Genomic DNA, 19593 nt, shown 5'->3' with positions numbered 1-19593 from the left:
TATCTCACAGATGAGGAAACTGAGGCTTAGAAAAAGTGATACAACTTATTCAAGGTAATGATTGTAATATAACTGGTTATAGGCAAAGCCAAAAACTGAATCCAGTTATATGTGATTCCAGAGGCTATGCTCTTTCTATCAAATTATGATGCCTTTCCAACGCCACAAATTGGGGTCCTTTCCAAAAATATGCACAGTGGTTAAAGGAGTCTTTATCTTTTTTAGAACTTGTATTTTAGGTAAAGTTTTCATGCTTAATCAGTCTTTTACTCATTTTTAAAAATGTGACTGGCCGGCCCGGTGGTTCAGGCGGTTGGAGCTCCATGCTCCTAACACCGAAGGCTGCGGGTTCAATTCCCACATGGGCCAGTGGGCTCTCAACCACAAGGTTGCCAGTTCTATTCCTCAAGTCCCACAATGTTGCCAGTTCTATTCCTCGAGTCCCACAAGGGATGGTGGGCTCCGCCCCCTGCAACTATGATTGAACACGGCACCTTGAGCTGAGCTGCCTCCCGGATGGCTCAGTTGATTGGAGCTCGTCCTCTAGGCCGCAAGGTTGCCGGTTCGACTCCCGCAGGGGATGGTGGGCTACGCCCCCTGCAACTAGCAACGGCAACTGGACCTGGAGCTGAGCTGTGCCCTCCACAACTAAAACTGAAAGGACAACAATTTGAAGCTGAACGGCACCCTCCACAACTAAGATTGAAAGGACAACAACTTGACTTGGAAAAAAGTCCTGGAAGTACACACTGTTTCCCAATAAAGTCCTGTTCCCCTTCCCCAATAAAATCTTAAAAAAAAAAAAAAAAAAAAAGTGACTAATAGTATGATAGCAGAGGGCCTGGGGAAGTCTTCTAAAGCTATAATCTCAGAGACACTGAGAACTTTCTATAATACTCTAGACTCAAAAATAATATAGTTTGGTATTTACAATACGGAACTGAAAGGATTTGGCAGGCTCAAAGTTCAACCTATTTTCTTTGAGGAGGTGATAGGAAAGTACACTTTATAAGATACTTGACTGTTTGTTTTGGCACCTGAAAGTAACTGAATCACTCAGAGGGAATGAGGTTTATCAAAACACTAAGCAGTACAGGAATAGTGATACAGTAAGACTCCCCTTCTCTGGCCTCAAAGGGCAGAAGTGAAGAGGGAGCCCATGAGAGCCAAGGGCCCCGGGTAAGACCACCTCTTCCCTGGCCTAAACAATAAAAAGGTGTCCAGAACTTGGTGTACTCCTGGCAAAATTCTGGAGTATTCACAACCTCTGTCTTGAGACCATAAGGTCTAATTTTGTTTTTAATCCCTACTTACATCAGTTACCACAAGAAGCCCCCTACTCTTAATTCTTCATCCTTCAGATTGTAGTTTTAATTTCTCATGGACAGTAAAGTACAAACTTCCTTCCCAAACACCCTAAACTACCATCCCTCTTCCTACCTTTCTCTATGCCACCTAGCACCTTTTGACACACTTTACATTTTAATCATTTGCTTTTAAATATCATGTAAGCTAGAACCTACAATCCATTGAAGACAGAGATTTTTGTCTGTTTCAGTAACTGATGCATCCCTAGCACCTGGAATAATGCCCCACACATAGTAGCTGTTCAAATATTTGATAAAGAAATAGGACAGGGGGGAGGAGGAAGAAAGGGGGAAGAAAAAAAAAGAAACAGGATAAATGGCAAATAAAGATGAAAAAAGAGCCACCCAATATGAAATTAAGACCATCTTTTACCGACTGACAATAAGTCATATTTGTGATGGTGAAGCACAAAAAAGTCAGGGAAAACCCTATTAGAATACTGGTTCTACTACATATTGTGAGTGTGGTCACACTGAGCCTGTTTCCATAATGAAAATGGTGAACCATCGACTCATAGAGCCATTATAAAAATTACTAAGGAATATACATGTATGTATATATCTCATTTACCAATACACATAGGACATTAGAAGCCCAAATACTTACAGGTTTTTCAAAAACTAACTTCCAATTTTGAAAGAATTAACAAGTACCAACTGATTTAGTAATTCGATTTAGGAAACACATTAGGGCAGAAATACACAGCTTTCCTAATTCCACATTCTAATTTGTTTATATCTAAATAAATGCAAAGGAATACTTTGAATAAAGATCTTTGTATAATACTTTACAAATTACGAAAACATACACATTATCTCATTTTATCATCCTAACAATTGTGTAACATAAAGGATTTTTATCCCATTTTAAATAAGATAATATACACAAAAAGACCCTGATATATGGTAGGTACACACAGTTTGTTTCCTTCTTTTATACAAATGATGAGCCTCGACCCTTATAGTCACCAATAGGGCCAGTTTGGCAAGTGCAAATTCAGGGGTTTGCTTCTCTATATCCTTTAGTAAGTCAGTTCAAATGAAAGTTAATTTTATAATTATGCAGTCTCCTGCATCAAACCAGAAAGTTCAATGTTGTATTTTTCATTACTTCTATCCTTTTGTTGCTTTTATCCTTATCAACACATAAAAAATCACTAGAAGGATTTTCTGATTGAAAATTAGTCTCATGATATCAAACTTTATAAATTTTTGCCCAAATTCACTGCTCTGTGCCATAAGTGACAATTTTATGCTCAACTATGCACATCTGCAAAGGTCTCAGCAAATAATGCACCTCAATCTTGCCAAATGAAGGTTCATTTTCATTCTCACTCTCCCCTGAAACACGACAGACCCAGATAATTGAGAGTGAAATGGAAAAGAACTATGATAAAGGCTCTTCTTACAGTCCTTTGAAAGCAGTTGACTCCTGGATAATCAGTATCCACTTTATTATTTTTTATGGGCAGAGTACTACTGGATATTTGCATTGTTTCTAGTTACTAACATCATTCAGAACAGTAACATAAACAGTGAACTTGCAGTGACATGGATTTGCTAATGTGCAATTAGGAGAGGTAAAAATCACCCCCCAATAAGTGACCTACCTAACTTGATAAAAGAGGTGTGAATGATACTTGTAACTGAACTTCACATGCATGAAACAAATAAAATGTGCCAGTCCAGCCACTATTCCAGGGCTCTGGTTCATCTTTGTTTCCTGAAGGAGTATTAACTGCATCCACTTCTACCATTTCATCGGGATTTCCCTCTCTCATTAGCAGTCCCTTCCAAAAATCTGGTTTCCCTACCTCTCACCAATCCTCACTGAACCTTTTCTTCTAAAAATCAGCAACATAATTTCAAAATCCAAAGAATTCCTTTCAGTTCTCATGTTACTTCCATCAGCTGAAATAAATGAAAATGCTGACCATTTTCTTATTCTGAAATTCTTACCTTTTCGCTTCCATTTTCTACCTCTGACTACCTTTTTTCAGCTGTCATTTAGGTTTTCTTCTGCCCATTCTTTATATTCCATCCTGTCCCTCTTCTTTTTCCACATTTCCCTCCTGGCTATCTCATTAGTTCACGTGTTTATAACTTCTCTTTACCTTTGACATACTTACAGTGATACAGAAAATAAGACAAGTAAACAAATAATTACAATATAGTTCTTGGTATAAGAGAAGCACGCAAAGGGTGTTATAAAAATACACAGAAGGCTCTGCTATAGTGTCCCATGGTCATCTCAAAGTCAATTCCACATGTCCAAAGCAGACCCTCATTTGTCACATAAGCATATTCTTCCTCGTAGGTTTCCTCCTGGTTAACTACTGACCCAAGACAGAAATGTCAAAAAAAATCCTTGACTCCTTTCCTCATTCTCCTTTGGAGTTCTAATGGATTTTAGTTTCAAACCATGTACCCCAAATCTACTCCTTTTCCACCGTCACTCATGTCACTGACTTGTTAGTACTTTATTCTCTTTTATCTTAGCTACAACACAAATCTCCCTTTCTAGACTCTCTCTAGTCTTTGGTTATCAAGGCCTCATAGTTAATTTCTAAAATTCAGATCTGATCACATATCCCATTCCTTCCTCAAAACCTGATTGCTCCCAACCAACAACAGAAAAAAATCCAAACTCCTTATATCATTGGTTCCTCAAAATCTGGAGCCAATCTACCTATCATTCTAGTCTTATCACCTACCAAACCATACTAGACAACTGACTAAACATGTCATGCATTTTCACGCTTTCAAGCCTCTGTTCATGCTCTTTGCTAAACTAGGAATGTCTTCACTTCCCCAGTTCGCCCTTTTCCCCCACCAAAATCTGGTGATACAATCAAATATTCAATCTGCAATATTCACTATTTCCCTGCAGGGTTCCTAAGTCTTTTTGTTTGCTTTGCTTTTTAATTCTATCACAGAATTATAGCATTAACTGCACAGTAAAATGTTACACTGCATTGTATTGGTTGATCATTCATTCCAGAAACAATTGCTAAAAACCAACTGCTATAAACCACCATGGCAAATGCTAGGAACACAATGAGCAGAGTCCCTTTGAGCTATCCGTGGACGGGGATCTTAGGTTTTATTCATACTATCTTCATATCCTTGCCTACTGGCAGTACTCAATATATTTGATTGGTTGAATAAAACTCTTTCATCAGTGTTTAACTGACAGGGTCTAGGTAATATGAGGACTAATGCCCATCAAGTTCCCAACTGTCACAGCCAAAATCAGTTAAACAACACTGGGTCACAAAACACAGCTTGGGTTCCCTTTGGACCAAAATACTCTCACTTCCCACCCAATCCCCATCATTTTTGTTGTGCTTAACCAGGGAGCAAATGAGTACAGCTTTAGGGAATCTTAAGGGGCATACTCAAATCACCTGACTAAAAGTAAAGAGACAGTAATACTTACTAGTTCCTGAGTTCCGATTTTATACCCAACATGGTACTGAGAGGCTTTTACATGCATTATAACTAATCTTTACCCTAACTTTCCCAGATAGGCATTAATTTCATATAACAGACAAACTGAGGCTAGACTGGTTCAATAATTTGCTTAGGTTCGCAGAGAAAATTGTGGAACTTGATCCAAACCCAGGTATCTAGATGCCTCTGCCCTTTTCTGAATTGTATTTCTCCTCTTTGGTGTTCCTATCTCCATCCTCTCCCCAATACTTCCTCCATGCTATTCCCATTTCTATCCTAAAACACAGATCTGATAAGATTACTCTCTGTTCAGAAAAAGAACAAGACAGGAAGTAACAAAAGAATCAAATTTCAAAGATGCTGGAGCAGGCCAATTCCTGTGGGTTTGTAGCCTTTCAAATTAATCAAGCTGAGTACAAAGGAGTTACAGAATTTTTTTAAATTACACTATATTAATCTCAACTTTTTTTTTTCCTGGCTATGAAGTTTGTTTCCCTGCATTGGTTTTCACATGAATTTCTCACAGCCTATCTCTGGGAAGGGTGGGACAAATCTAACAACACTCAATAGAAAATCATCCCTTCTTTATAAAAATAAATTCCTTTCCACCACTAATTGCTAAACAATAGATGTGCCTTTGTTCAAGTCTGACTCTGAATTTGGGGGCTGTTTCTTTGAATTATTTTAGTGAGCTAAGAGAACCATATTCATTTAAGCCTGCTCAAAAATTTCAGCTTAGCTTAAAAAAGCAAAAGCAAAAGCAAACAAAACGTACTCATCTTGGCCCTACAGCACTTAAAAGAAAAACCAACTTATCTAAAAGTGACTCTCAGGCAAACTTGAACCTACAATAACTGTGACAATTTACTTATTTAAAGTAGGAAGCGATTCCTTTAGTTCAATTCCAGATGAACTATAAAAGATACTTTAATTATAGGAATATAGAAGTTTCTAAGATTAAAATTCTTTCATTTTTAAAAAGATTTTAAAAGTTTCAATCTCAAATTTGGTTAAATCTACATAACATAAACTTTATCATTTTAACCATTTTTAAATATAGTCTGTGACACTACGTACATTCAGTGTTGTGAAACCATCCTCAACATTCATCTCTGTTTCATCTTCTTCAGCTGAAACTCTGTACCCATTAAACAATAACTCCCATTCTCCCAGGCAACCAACATATTTGACTACTCCAGGTACCTCATACACCTACTGGAATCCTACCAATATTTGTCCTTTGTCACTGGCTTATTTCACTTAGCTCAAGTTCTTCGAAGTTCATCTGTTGTAGCATGTGTCAGAATTTCCTTTCTTAAGGCTGAACAACATTCCAGCATATATACATACATTTTGTTTATCCATTCATTGATCAATAAAAGTTTTTAGAGACTGTAACTTAATAAGATCTTTAGGCTAAAACTCAGAAAAATCAATACAGTATAGTTCCTAAAGAAAACAGCCAATGTTTTCAGAGTTATTTTCTCATGGGTAATCAAACTTCATTAAGATTTTTTTAAAGTTAACAGTGTGGTATAATATAAAAAAACAAACTGGGAGTTGAACTTCTTGGACCTTAGTGATATGATTTGGAAGACGTTGTAGCTTTAGTTTTCTTGTGTAAAATGAGGGGACCGATTTTGTGAATGAGAGTATCCAGGAATGGGGTGGGGCTGAGGGGGTGGGGGGAATGCCTGGTGCTTTCCAGTCCTAATCCATGATGTAAGCATAATTAGTTCCACTTTCACAAATGAAGAAACTGAGTCTCAGTGTCATTAGCTTACCGTCAGTCATATATTCAGTAAGTGCAGGACTTGGGATATCTATATCTTTCTGATTCTGAAGTTTACACTCTCCCCTCTGTATCTTGATACCACTAATTAAAGGTACAAGATGTAAAGAGGAGATGAAATTCAACTAAAACAACTCATTTAACGCTGTGTTAAGTGTAATACTGCTGATACCTGACAAAATAAACCATATAAGTGGTTTCCCCATGGTCCTGTGGATATTTCAGGAAACAGTTTAACTTTTTTCCAGAACTCTAGGTATGCTTCACTTCAACACAATATCTCTGAAACTAAATATTTAAAGTATTTCAATGCCATTTCTACAATAGAAATCTATCTCTGGGAACACAGGGAAAGTTAGCTTAATATTAACGTACTACTCATTCACAAGGTCAGATTATATTTCTGACCTCACTAGTATATTTTTTAAAAAAGCTAACCTTGTCTTTTTCTGGAACAGACTTTTAAAGCATAATGTAATTTACATTAGTATTTTATAAATACAAAAAAGTGAGTATTTTTGAGCAATGCAGGATCATACGAAAACTTTTCCTCCTTTTAGGAAATTAGTCATATGTTCCTTCTCATCCATAGTGAGAAAATGAAACTATTCCATTTAGAATATCAATCTGTCTACGCTTACATCTGAAACAATTATTCATTTCTCCTTAAACTATGTGTGAATTTAATGCCAAGCAAGCAAATCATTCAATAGATAACCAAAGCCTAAGATAAATGCAGTAAATTAGTTTCTCCTTTCTCTGACCTGTTTGATTTTCAGGGGAATATGTACAGGCAAACCACGAATGTCTGGCAGAAGACACGTGTTTTTGCACCTTCTGATAGAAGGTCCTGGGTGCACAGTTACACAAGGATGGTGGCACACTTTCTGAGCACCTTCATTCACAGCACTGGAATTGGCATTGCGTACGATTTTAAAAAGTCACAAATAATTAAGTTCCACAAGTGTTTTTAAACCTATATGAAAAGATCTTTCCTCACTACCAAAAGCAAAAATCTGAAAAGACTTCCTGCTAAGGAACGATTTTAGAAATCAGATTTTTCTTCAATTGACAGAGAATTGAACTGGTAAATACAATAAAGATAAAACATTTCTCTTCTGCAGACGTATCAGAGGTCTACTCAGACAACAGTGTGTCACAGCAAAAGGGATTTACGTGACACGTTCCTACTCTTACATTGCCAGAATCTGTTCAGCATATTTCAAGGGCATATGGGAGTTTATTAGACTACAGTGAAAATATTAAAATGATTAACTCATGGCTCTTCCCTATTGTAGTATTATACAAATGCCCAACATTTAATCCAATTTAGCCTTGAATGCTGTTTCTTAACACTCTTGATGATATTTAAAACATGTTCCCAAAGAAAGATTCTGTATATCAATTCCTTTTCCTGATACAAAGGCCACCCTCAGAAAATGGAAAACAAGATTATAACCATAGCTTGATGGTTATAATTACCTAAATGAATAAATAATGTAAAAGGGGAAAATAAATTTTAAAAATAGTCAAATTATTTTTAAGCTTTAAGAAATAACAACATTTTGTTAAATTTACTACAGGAACTAACTTGCTAATGCAAGAAATGCCAGATTTTAGTATGGAGGAAAATTTATTGCTCTAAAGATTAATAGATCCCAACAAGTAATGACTTATAACATAAAAGCTGACGCAACTTTAACTGGTGATACATAGCCATGCATTAACTCTTAAGAGAGGTGCAAACCTCCAAATTTAGCATCATAACCATACAATTAAGAAGATACACTTCTCGTGTTTTAAAGCCAACCTAATATATTCTATTTAATGTCATGCATGAACTTAAAAACAAGTTTTATTTTTACTATTTAATGATCCACAGAAAAAGGGACTGAGGGCAGCGTTAGGCCCTGTAGAATTCTAAGATGATAGAAACAATCTTTAAAAAATTCTCACCAATGAGTACCTCAGAGTATTACAGTTGCTGTGAAGAGAAAAACTTCCAGGCTAAATTCTATAAACTAAAGTGTTCATGACTTGCAAACTGCCATATTTGGTCAGTCTTTGCACAGGAAGAGAAACAAGGCTGTTGGAGTCGACAAGACTGGTTACAATGTAAGTTTAAATGTCTACCTAGTACTGTTTTGACTTACAAGTTTTCTAAAGGATAATGATCTCAGCATCATCAGAAAAGTGGGGGGGAGGGACAGAACAAGGTAACCAAATTATTGCAGAAAAGGAACAGCTGTTAAGTTCATATGGTGTTTTTTCATGTATACCAATGTCCTTAGCCTTGGATTGTCTTTCTTTGGGATCTAACTACAGAAAACCAACAAAACAAGGCAGTTACATACAAAGTACCCGAATGTCATACCCAACTCTGTTTTATATACATTGGTTAAATTGGCACTTAATATTTGAGTTCTATCTCCAAGAAAGATTCTTTAAGAATTGTATATTCATTTATTCCACATGCTTGAGAAGACTAATGATATCTGATCATATTGAAAACGACAAAGATAACATTATGGGCAGCCTATGTCAGCACCCCAGCACACCATTGTCTATAAAGACACTCAACAGTAGCACTGGTTTAAACGAGTTCTTTTCTGAAGCCTGTACTCAAAGGTCACTTGTTCAAACAATTATTGTGAAATGATGAGACCTTCAAGGTAGGCTTCATTTTAGCTGGAAACATGTTCAATAAAAGACAGTGACTTCTTTACAAGAATCTAGGCTGTAAAGTTTAGCTGGAAATATACGCAATAAGATACAATGACTACTTGAAAGAATCTGATCTGTAAAGTTGAGATGTATTTGTGGAAAATCATGTCCCCTCACGTAGATAATGTGCAATACATTTCTTTCAGTATGCAGTAGAAAAGACAGGCAGCAGGTATCTTCACTTTTACAGTCTCACTAAATTAGCATTTGACCCAGATTAAGCACCTGTAAACTGCTAATAGAACACTATGTCCAAAATGCCAAAATACATATAGTTGATGGGTTACCTATCCAGACAAATATGTATCTTAATGCCAATAAATTAACTGTAAATTGAGTTATAAAACCAAAACAACAAAAAGGAAGTGTACCAAACATAGCAACAGTTCTGTTTTAATTACGAATTTGAGTTAAAACTACACGTGAATTTTAAATGTTACTAATAAACACAAATTTTGTATTAAAACTACATGTGAATTTTAAATGTTACCAATAAACACAAATCAATCTTGGATTCAAATTTTATTAATGCAAACTTAGGTCTACAATGAAAGATCATAAAAAAACTCTCCTTTATTCATTTACAGTTGTAGTAAAACTTACTTAAAAGCCTCCTATATATATACATATATATGTACATATATAACACTTGAATTAAGGCCAACAAATATTTTTTTTTAATTGAATGTGCACTTCGGCGACACTTAAGCTCTTTTTCAACTACTTTTCAAACATGAGTTTAATGTGACACAGTTCAATTCACCCTCCATTGTTTTTTACTTCCTAAATAAACAAAGCAGCTGGAAACACACACACACACACACACACACACACACACACGCGCGCGCGAACAGGACTTACTACTCCAGTTACACATATGTGAATACAGGTGTTTATTGAAATGAAAATATCAAATGAATTGTGAAACCCAGTCCCAGGCAGTTTTTTCCATTGATAAAAATGACGAAAGCTAACATCTGACATTCAATTGGGATAGGGTTTTAAACTAACATAACTAGTAGTGTGAGCACCAGCCGCCTGATCGCTTAACACACTGTCCTAAGACATTTGCTTCCAAGATAAATTAAAGGAATCCCCGAGTAACCCTAGATGGAGACGCAGGTACAAATGGTACTAATCTGAATGTTACCGACCAAAGTAGTACCAGACGATGGACAGCGAACTCCTGGAAGAAGGGTTATCCTCTGGCTCAATACCTAAAACCCTGAATGAAGGTTGCTGAGAAGCAAGGCACAGCAAAGAGGTACTGGGAACAGATATTTACAGTAGATGGGGAGAGTGGGATGCCGGGGACACTTTAACTGCAGGCGGGGAAAATGAGACGGTAAGGCCAACATCAGACCGCCGACCTAAAAGAAGGCAAGTCTTTCAAATTACGCGCAGCTCAGGAAGGCAGCCCGAGGCCGAAGCCAGCCTAATCAAATACAAGCCCAACCAGCAATGGGGAGAAACTGAGGTGGAGGGAGCGGAGAGATTCCCATATAGGACCTGGCCCAAAACATGAAAGTCAAAAGACAAACCGGCTTTGCTGGGGAGGAGGGGGGCCGCATAGGGACCGCCTCAAGTGCAGGACTCGGAAAACAGACACCCACCCAGACAGGGGGAACCGGTTTGGGCAGGGGCTCCGGGAGCTTTTCCACATGCGCATGCGCCCTCTCCCCTCAGCCGTAGCTTCCCCCTCCCCCCAATCACAGCTCCCCTCAGAACCCTGCTCATCAAGGGAGCTGAGCGCAGTCTCTCCGGCCCAGCCCCGTGGGATGAGAACAACAGCTTGGTTCCCCGCTGGGGCCGTCAGAGGACTCCCCCCGAGCTTGGTGGAAAGGAGGTGGGAGGAGGAGGAGGGGAAACGCGGCCCTACCCGACCCGCCGTCTCCTCCTCCGCCGCCCGCGGTTCTCCGTTCGCCGTCCCGGAGGCTCCGCCGCCTGGGCCTCCCCAGCCGCCCTGCCCCCCCGTCTCCCCGCCCCCTACTCACGTGAGAGCGGCTCCTTCCGCCCTCCGCCCGCCTCCTGCCCAGTCTCATAGGCTCGCGGCTAAGCCGCGCCGCCCCATTGGCCCAACAACAGGCAGTGAGAGCGTACTTCCTCTCCTCCAAGCCCCGTCTGAGCTTTCAGCCCACCTTAGGAGTCTGCGTCTGCGCGGAATCTGCACTGGGAGTTGTACCGAACGCAGAGCTCAGACGGCGGCAGTCACTGCCTCAAACCTAAAGCGGGACTTGCGGGAGAAGCAGGCTAAGTAGCACCTGTTGAGACTAAGAGGGGGTACTGGTGCTATAGCAAGGTGTCCTCTGCTCACCTTTCACGTTCAGTGCTTTTACAAAAGCAGCACTTAACAGTGTTACTCAACTCACCTAGCCTTTATTGAGGGCGCACAATGTGCCAGGGATTGTGATGGGTCCTGGCTATCCCATTTGTCTTTACCACAAACGTGAGGATACGGTTTTTCTTATTTTATAAATAAGTTCAGCCTAAATTACAGAAGTTAGTCTAGAGCAGGGGTGTCCAAACTGCGGCCTGCGGGACAACTGTGGTCCGCAATCCATTGTTAATTGGCCCGCAGCAAATTCCAAAAATATATTTAGTTTACTTAAACAAGCCATGTGAGGCAACACGTACTTCACTTCGAGTGAGTGGCCCGGCTGTTTGTGTATTTTACTGCATATGGCCCTTGGTGAAAAACGTTGAAAAAAGTTTGGACACCCCTGGTGTAGACGTAGAACTTCTGATTCCCAAGTCCAAGAGCCACTGGCTGCAACACAGCTGCCTTGAGCTTATTTGAGACACACAGAACAGGACAGAAATGAACAAGGTTGTTTCAAAGTGTTACTCGAAAATGCGGCTGGGATTTTATTTAAACGTCATTCAAAGAGATACACAGAGAACGGCAATATAATGAAGTTTAAAGTCCCTGTCCTAAATACATTTACTATGTAGTTGGAAATAAAAAGAATCAAGGTGCTACTTAAGTCTTGATAATTTATAAAATAATCCTAGAGCCTCTTCCTTACTCTTTTCTTTATTCAAATAGCATATGCTCTTTTCCTGGTGTATGAGTCATTCCCAAGGTTTTGCTACGGATATTCCATCCAAATCAACCAGAGAAAAAGCAAAAAAGCTGTACTCTGTTGCAGTCCTCTTTGTGATCTGTCTATTGCAATAACCTGACTGAACTCTTGCAGGAAAACAGCTTTGCTCCTCTTCTCCTGGTACACTTACATAATAATATTACACACCCATTTAAAAGTATTCAAATAATATAGTATTAGAAAGAAAGTAAAATGCCCTGAATTCCTGACACCATGACCAAAACACTTTTACTATTTTGGAGACCATGTATTCACGTATTTCTTGATTCATATGTATACTCTAAATATACATGTAAATCTTAACATAAATTTTTAAAAGCTTTATAACAATCAGTGTAATATGCCTTGGAGAAAATAGAAAACATAGATAAGCTACCATTAAAAATAAAAACATCACATTCCCACCAGCAATATTCTTCATTTCCTTTTTTTTTAACGAGGGCACAGCTCACAGTGGTTCAAGCGGGTATCGAACTGACAACCTTGGTGTCATTAACACCATGTTCTAACCAACTGAGCTAACTGGCCACCCTAAGCAATATTAATACCTTAATGCATATCCTTTGTGTATCGACATACTGTTTTTCAAAATGAGATCACACAGTAATCTACTTTATTCAATAACACCTGTTATTATCTCAGTAAATTATCCTCATCTAATTCCTAGATCATACTCAAATTTGCTATTAATCTAACAATTTTTACAGCTGTCTTTACCAAATCAATAACATTTCAATTTCCTCTCATGTAATACCTAACAATAATCAAATTTTCTGTTGAATGTATATATATATATGTGCGTGTGTATATATATGTGTGTGTGTGTGTATATATATATATATATATATATGTATATAGTTACAAAAAGCAGAGTGCAGCATTAGGAATAGAGACAGTGGAAATGTAAGGCTGTGTGCGATGTCAGAGGGATGGTGGATGGGGGGAGAGGGGCTGACACAGTGTGAGGAAGATAAATGATAAATGTCTAACTATTACATTGTTTTGTGCACCTGAAACTAATAAAAAAAGAAAGCTAAAAAAAAAAATCACCAACCTTCTAAGACCCAAAACATTTCTAATATTAAGTATTGAAATAAATGTGAGCTGTACATACATTTAAGAAACATTAATAAAAATAAGCAAGACAAAAAAATTTTCTATTGACTGCAATATATTTTTTAATAGCTGGTTTTCCTATGTTAGTATCAAATCCAGGGCCACACATTACATCTGGTTGTATGTCCCTAAGTATTTTTTAATCTAGCACTTAAAAAAAAGTATTAAAAGACATTGGCTTATTGAAGAAATGAAACCACTTTAAGCACAAATTTTTGCCCCTATGAATCTGAATGTTTGCTTCCTCAAGAGGTCGGAGTTTGTTCTTCTAGACCTGATATTTCCAAGAAACTGGAAGTTATATCTCAAGACTCAATGGATTAAAGTCAATCATTTTGGGCTAGCAAACATCGTAAGTGATATACTGCATGTTTTATTACATAAGATACAACACCAACAGTGATGTGATATTGATCACTAGGTTAGTGATGACATACAGTTTTTATTCGGGAGTCCATTTTTTAAATCATCTACATATAGTCTATTTCAATGCCTACCAATGCCATATATCCTAATATCTTAGCCAATCACAGAAAACTAATTTTGGTTTACAGATATGCTCAACTTTTTACAGCAAGTGGCTTTGAACCTTAGTATATAGGGTTAGGGTGTATAAATGGAATACGGGACTGGTCTATGATAAAGTGATGTAGTTAGCTGGAGCTACAATAGGAAGGTCCCTGAATGCTAAAATAAGGAAAATAAAGTTCAATTTATAGACACATGGTAATCTTTAGAGGTTTTTAAGGACAGTGCCAATATCGGATTTGTTTTTCAAAAGATCATTCTGGTAGGAGTACAGAAGGCAAAACGGGTACATAAAACAGTTTGCAGGCTGCCTAAGAGCTGAAAGGCCTGAACAAGGGCAGAAAGAAAGGAAAAAAAGGAAAAGAGTTTGAAAGATATTTTAAAAAGACTTACCCTTAAGTTCACTGATTCTTTCTTCTGCCTACTCAAATCTGATGTTTTAACCCCTCTAGTGAATTTTTCATTTCAGTCATTGTACTTTTCAACTACAGAATTCATTTTGGTTCCTTTTTATAATTTCTCTTTAATGGTATTGTTTTAAAGTCCTTATCTAGTAAGTCTGACATCTGAGCTTTCTCAGAAATAGTTTCTGTTGATTTATTCTGTTCCCTTGATTGGGCCATATTTTCCTGTTTCTTTGTATGCCTTGGAATTCTTGTTGAAAAATGAACATTTGAAATTTATAATATGGTATCTCTAGAAATCAGATTCTTCTCTTTGCCCTGGGTCTGCTGTTTCTTTTGGGTATTAAAGGGTGCTCCTGTGCAAGGGATCAGGATCGGCCTGAAGTGAAAGCCTGAGGTCTTCTCCGGTCTTTTATGAGTCAGTGTCATTCCCTGGTTATACATGCTTCCTTTCTAATTTCCCCTATATAACCAGTTGCTTTCAATGTCCTAATACTTGAATGTCTGGCTGCCAAATGGTAAAAAAGAGAAAAAACCAGCGAAACAAACAAAACAGGCAAAGTTCCTTTAAATCCCTTGGAAACCAGTATACCTGATGGGGATCGAAACAATGGCAGCCAGCCTCTGTGCCTATACCTCAGAACCCAAAAGCAGCAATCAGCAATCAGAACACAGAACCCCAGTATTTAGAGAACAAGGTTCTTATTTCCCACCCTGGTTCTGGCAAACACACCTGAATGTAAACACAGCTGCCTGCCACAGATTGAAAAGGTAGGAAATGGGTAGGTGCTATCACATTAAGGCTGACATTGACTGGACTTAACCTTGATTTACCAACCCATCTTTCCCCTGGAAGATCCAAGTTCCAAATAGACTCCAGCATTCCAAAACAGTTACTTCAGATTTCTGCCAGTACAACTGTTGTCTAGGTAGAGAGATGGATTCCTTGTGCTTCCTATTTCATCTGAGGAACAGAAAAAGAAAAAAAGAATGTAGAAACATGAATAGAGCCTAAAGGATCTATAAGACACTATCAAGAGAAGCAACATACCTGTGTGGGAGTCCCAGGAGGAGGAGAAGAGAGAAATAGGAGGAAGAATAGTTATCAAAATGTAGAAAGCAAAAGAAAGAATCTTGAAAGCAGCAAGAGAGAAGTGACTAATCACATACAAGGGATCCTCCATAAGATTATCAGCCAATTTCTCATCTTAAACCTTGGAGGCCAAAAGGCAGTGGGTTGATGATAGTCAAAGTGCTGAAAGAAAATAAACTGTTGACAGAGAATTCTATATCCTGCAAAACTGTCCTTCAAAAAATGAGGGAGAAATTAACACAGTCCCTAGTTTTCAAAAAAGCCAAGTGAGTTCATTACCATTGAACCTGCCCTTCAAGAAATGCTAAGGGGAATCCTTCAGATTTTCATGAAGACACTTGACAGTAACTAGAAACCATATGAAGAAATAAAGATCTCCCATCAAGATGAATATATGGGGGCTGGCCCACTGGCTCAGGCGGTTGGAGCTCCGTGCTCCTGACTCCGAACGCTACCAGTTCGATTCCCACATGGGCCAGTGGGCTCTCAACTACAAGGTTGCCGGTTCAACTCCTCGAGTCCCGCAAGGGATGGTGGACTCTGCCCCCTGCAAATAAGATTGAACACGGCACCTTGAGCTGAGCTGCCTCCCGGATTTCTCAGTTGGTTGGAGCGCGGGCTCTCAACCACAACATTGCCAGTTCCATTCCTTGAGTCCCGCAACGGATGGTGGGCAGCGCCCCCTGCAACTAAGATTGAACAGGGCAACTTGAGCTGAGCTGCCACTGAGCTCCCGGATGGCTCAGTTGGTTGGAGCGCATCCTCTCAACCACAAGGTTGCCAGTTGGACTCCCTCAAGGGATGGTGGGTTGCGCCCCCTGCAACTAGTAACTAGCAACAGCAACTGGACCTGGAGCTGAGCTGCGCCCTCTTCAACTAAGACTGAAAGGACAACAACTTGACTTGGAAAAAGGTCCTGGAAGTACACACTGTTCCCCAATAAAGTCCTGTTCCCCTTCCCCAATAAAAAATAAAAAAAAGATTAATACATGGACAATTATAAAAGCGAGTATTACTGTAATTATGGTATGTAAGCACACTTTTTATTTTCTCCATGATTTAAAAGACAAATTCATAATATGTTAACCTACATAATTGGGCACGCAATGTTTAAAGTGTAATCTGTAAGATCAATAACAGGAAAAGGGGACAGTGTTGTATAGGAGAAGTTTTTGTATAGTATTGAAATTGGTATCAATTCAATTAGATGGTTATAACTTTGGCTGTTAAATGTAATTCTCATGGCAACCACAAAGAAAATATCTATAGAGGAGCGGACCAGTGGCTCAGTTGGTTAAAGTGCAAGCTCTGGGCAACGGGGCTGCAGGTTCAATTCCCACATGGGCCAGTGAGCTGTGCCCTCTGCAACTAGAATGAAGTGAATGAGCTGCCACTCAGCTCCCAGGTGGCCAGAAGGCTCAGTTCGTTGGAGCGCGTCCTCTCAACCACAAGATTGCTGGTTCGACTCCCACAAGGGATGGTGGGCTGCACCCCCTGCAACTAACAATGGCAACTGGACCTGGAGCTGAGCTGCGCCCTCCACAACTAAGATTGAAACAATAGCAACTTGACTTGGAAAAGTCCTGGAAGTACACACTGTTCCCCAATAAAATCCTGTTCCCCTTCCCCAATAAAATCTTTTAGGAAAAAAAAAAAGGAAAATATCTATAGAAAATACACAGAAGGAAATGAAAGTTGAATCAAAACATTCACTACAAAAATCAAATAAACAGAAAAAAGAAGTTATAGAGGAAATGAAGTACAAAAGCTATGAGGCCTATAGAAAACAAACAGCAAAATGGCAGAAATAAGTCCTTCTTTATCAGTAATTACTTTAAATGTAAATGGGTAAAACTCTCCAATCAAGACAGATGGGCAGAATAGATTTAAAAAACAATAAACATGATCCAACTATATGAGGTCTAGAAGAGACACACTTTAGATCCAAAGATGTTAACAGGTTGAAAGTGAAAGGATAAAAAAAAGACATTCCATGCAAATAGTAACCGTAAGAGAGCTGGTGTGGTTATACTGAGATCATGCAAAACAGACTGTAAATGAAAAAACGGTTAAGAGAAATAGAGGAGGACATTACATATTAATGAAAGTTTTAATAAAGCAAGATTATATAAAAATTATAAACATTTACAACCTAGTAACAGACCCTCAGAATATAATATATGAAGTAAAAATGGACAGAATTAAAGGGAAGAATAAAGAGCTCTACAATAATAGTTAAAACTTCAATAACCCTCTTCAATAATGAACAAAACAACACAGTAGAAGTAAGGAAGTAGAGGACTTGAACATTACAATAAACCAACTAGACCTAACAGACATATAAAGAAAATTCTACCCAACAACAACAGGATACACATTATTTTCCAGTTCATATGGTACCTTCTCCAGTACAGGCCATACATTAGGCCACAAAACAAGTCTCAATAGATTTAAAAATATAAATATCATACAAAGTATGTTCTCCAACACAATGGGATGAAATTAGAAATCAGTAACAAAAGGAAAACTGGAAAATTCACAAAAGTGTGGAAATTAAACACACAACAACAAATGGGTCACAGAAGAAATCAAAATGGAAATTAGGATATACTTAGAAATGAATGAAAATGACAATACAACATACAAAAATTACAGGATGGAAGGAACACAGTGATCAGAGAGAAATTTATAGTTGTAAATGGCTAAATTAAAAAGAACAATCTCAAAACAATACTCTAACTTTATACCATAAGAAACTAGACAAAAAGAACAAACAAAATCCAAAGCTATCAAAAGTAATGAAATAATACAGATTAGAGTGGAGATAAAAATAGAGAACAGAAAACCAGAAAAATCAATTAAACAAAGGTTGTTTCTTTGAAAAGATCAACAATATCAACAAACCTTTAGCTAGATTGACAAAGAAAAATGAGAAACCATGCAAATAACTAAAATCAGAAATGAAAGTGAGAACATTACTTTTGACATTGCAGAGATAAAAAGGATTACAAAAGCATACTATGAACATGGTATGCTAAAAATTAAATAACCTAGAAAGTAATGGACAAATTCCTTGCAACACACGAATGACCTAAACTGACTGAAGAAAATCTCAATACACCTATAACAAGTAAAGAGTTTGAGTGAGTAATCAAAAACCTCCCAACAAAGAAAAGTCCTGTACCAGATGGCTCCACCCATAGATTACATCAAACATTTAATGAAGAATTAACACCAATCCTTCTCAAACTATTCCAAAAAATTGAAGAGGGAATGCTTCCTAACTCATCCTATGAGGCCTTCATTACCTTAATACCAAAGCCAGATAAACACATCCCAAGTAAAGAAAATTATAGGTCAATATGTCTTATAAATATAGATGCAAAAATCCTCAACAAGGGCCGGCCCGGTGGCTCAGGTGGTTAGAGCTCCATGCTCCTAACTCCGAGGCTGCTGGTTCGATTCCCACATGGGCCAGTGGGCTCTCAACCACAAGGTTGCCAGTTCAATTCCTCGAGTCCCGCAAGGGATGGTGGGCTCTGCCCCCTACAACTAAGATTGAACACGGCACCTTGAGCTGAACTGCCTCCCGGATGGCTCAGTTGTTGGTTGGAGCGCGGGCTCTCAACCACAAGGTTGCCAGTTCAATTCCTCGACTCCCGCAAGGGATGGTGGGCAGCGCCCCCTGCAACTAAAAAATTGAACACAGCACCTTGAGCTGAGCTGCCGCTGAGCTCCCGGATGGCTCAGTTGGTTGGAGCCTGTCCTCTCAACCACAAGGTTGCCGGTTCGACTCCCGCAAGGGATGGTGGGCTGTGCCCCCTGCAACTAGCAACGGCAACTGGACCTGGAGCTGAGCTGCGCCCTCCACAACTAAGACTGAAAGAACAACAACTTGAAGCTGAACAGAACCCCCCACAACTAAGATTGAAAGGACAACAATTTGACCATTGTTCCCCAATAAAGTCCTGTTCCCCTTCCCCAATAAAATCTAAAAAAAAAAAAAAAAAAA

The 19593-nt window shown here is 38.5% G+C and overlaps 1 protein-coding gene across 5 annotated transcripts in view; it reads right to left on the bottom strand.

Moving 5' to 3' along the window:
• Window positions 1-19593, bottom strand: part of RABGAP1 (RAB GTPase activating protein 1) — a 146695-nt gene that overhangs the window by 125189 nt on the left and 1913 nt on the right. Inside the window, exon 2 of one of the 5 annotated variants that reach the window (XM_019728505.2) lies at window positions 15327-15452. The exons of 2 other annotated variants lie outside the window; for them this stretch is intronic. The gene's annotated coding sequence lies outside the window, so the exon portion shown is untranslated. Of the gene's footprint in view, window positions 1-11215; window positions 11317-15326; window positions 15453-19593 lie in introns of those variants that run through there. 2 more of the 5 variants (XM_019728504.2, XM_019728509.2) reach the window with 2 other exon arrangements.

The sequence above is a fragment of the Rhinolophus sinicus genome, linkage group LG04, assembly GCF_036562045.2.
Source record: "Rhinolophus sinicus isolate RSC01 linkage group LG04, ASM3656204v1, whole genome shotgun sequence".
Classification (NCBI taxonomy): domain Eukaryota; kingdom Metazoa; phylum Chordata; class Mammalia; order Chiroptera; family Rhinolophidae; genus Rhinolophus; species Rhinolophus sinicus.
The sequence above is the reverse complement of the archived record's forward strand: the minus strand, read 5'-3'. Positions and strand labels throughout refer to the sequence as shown.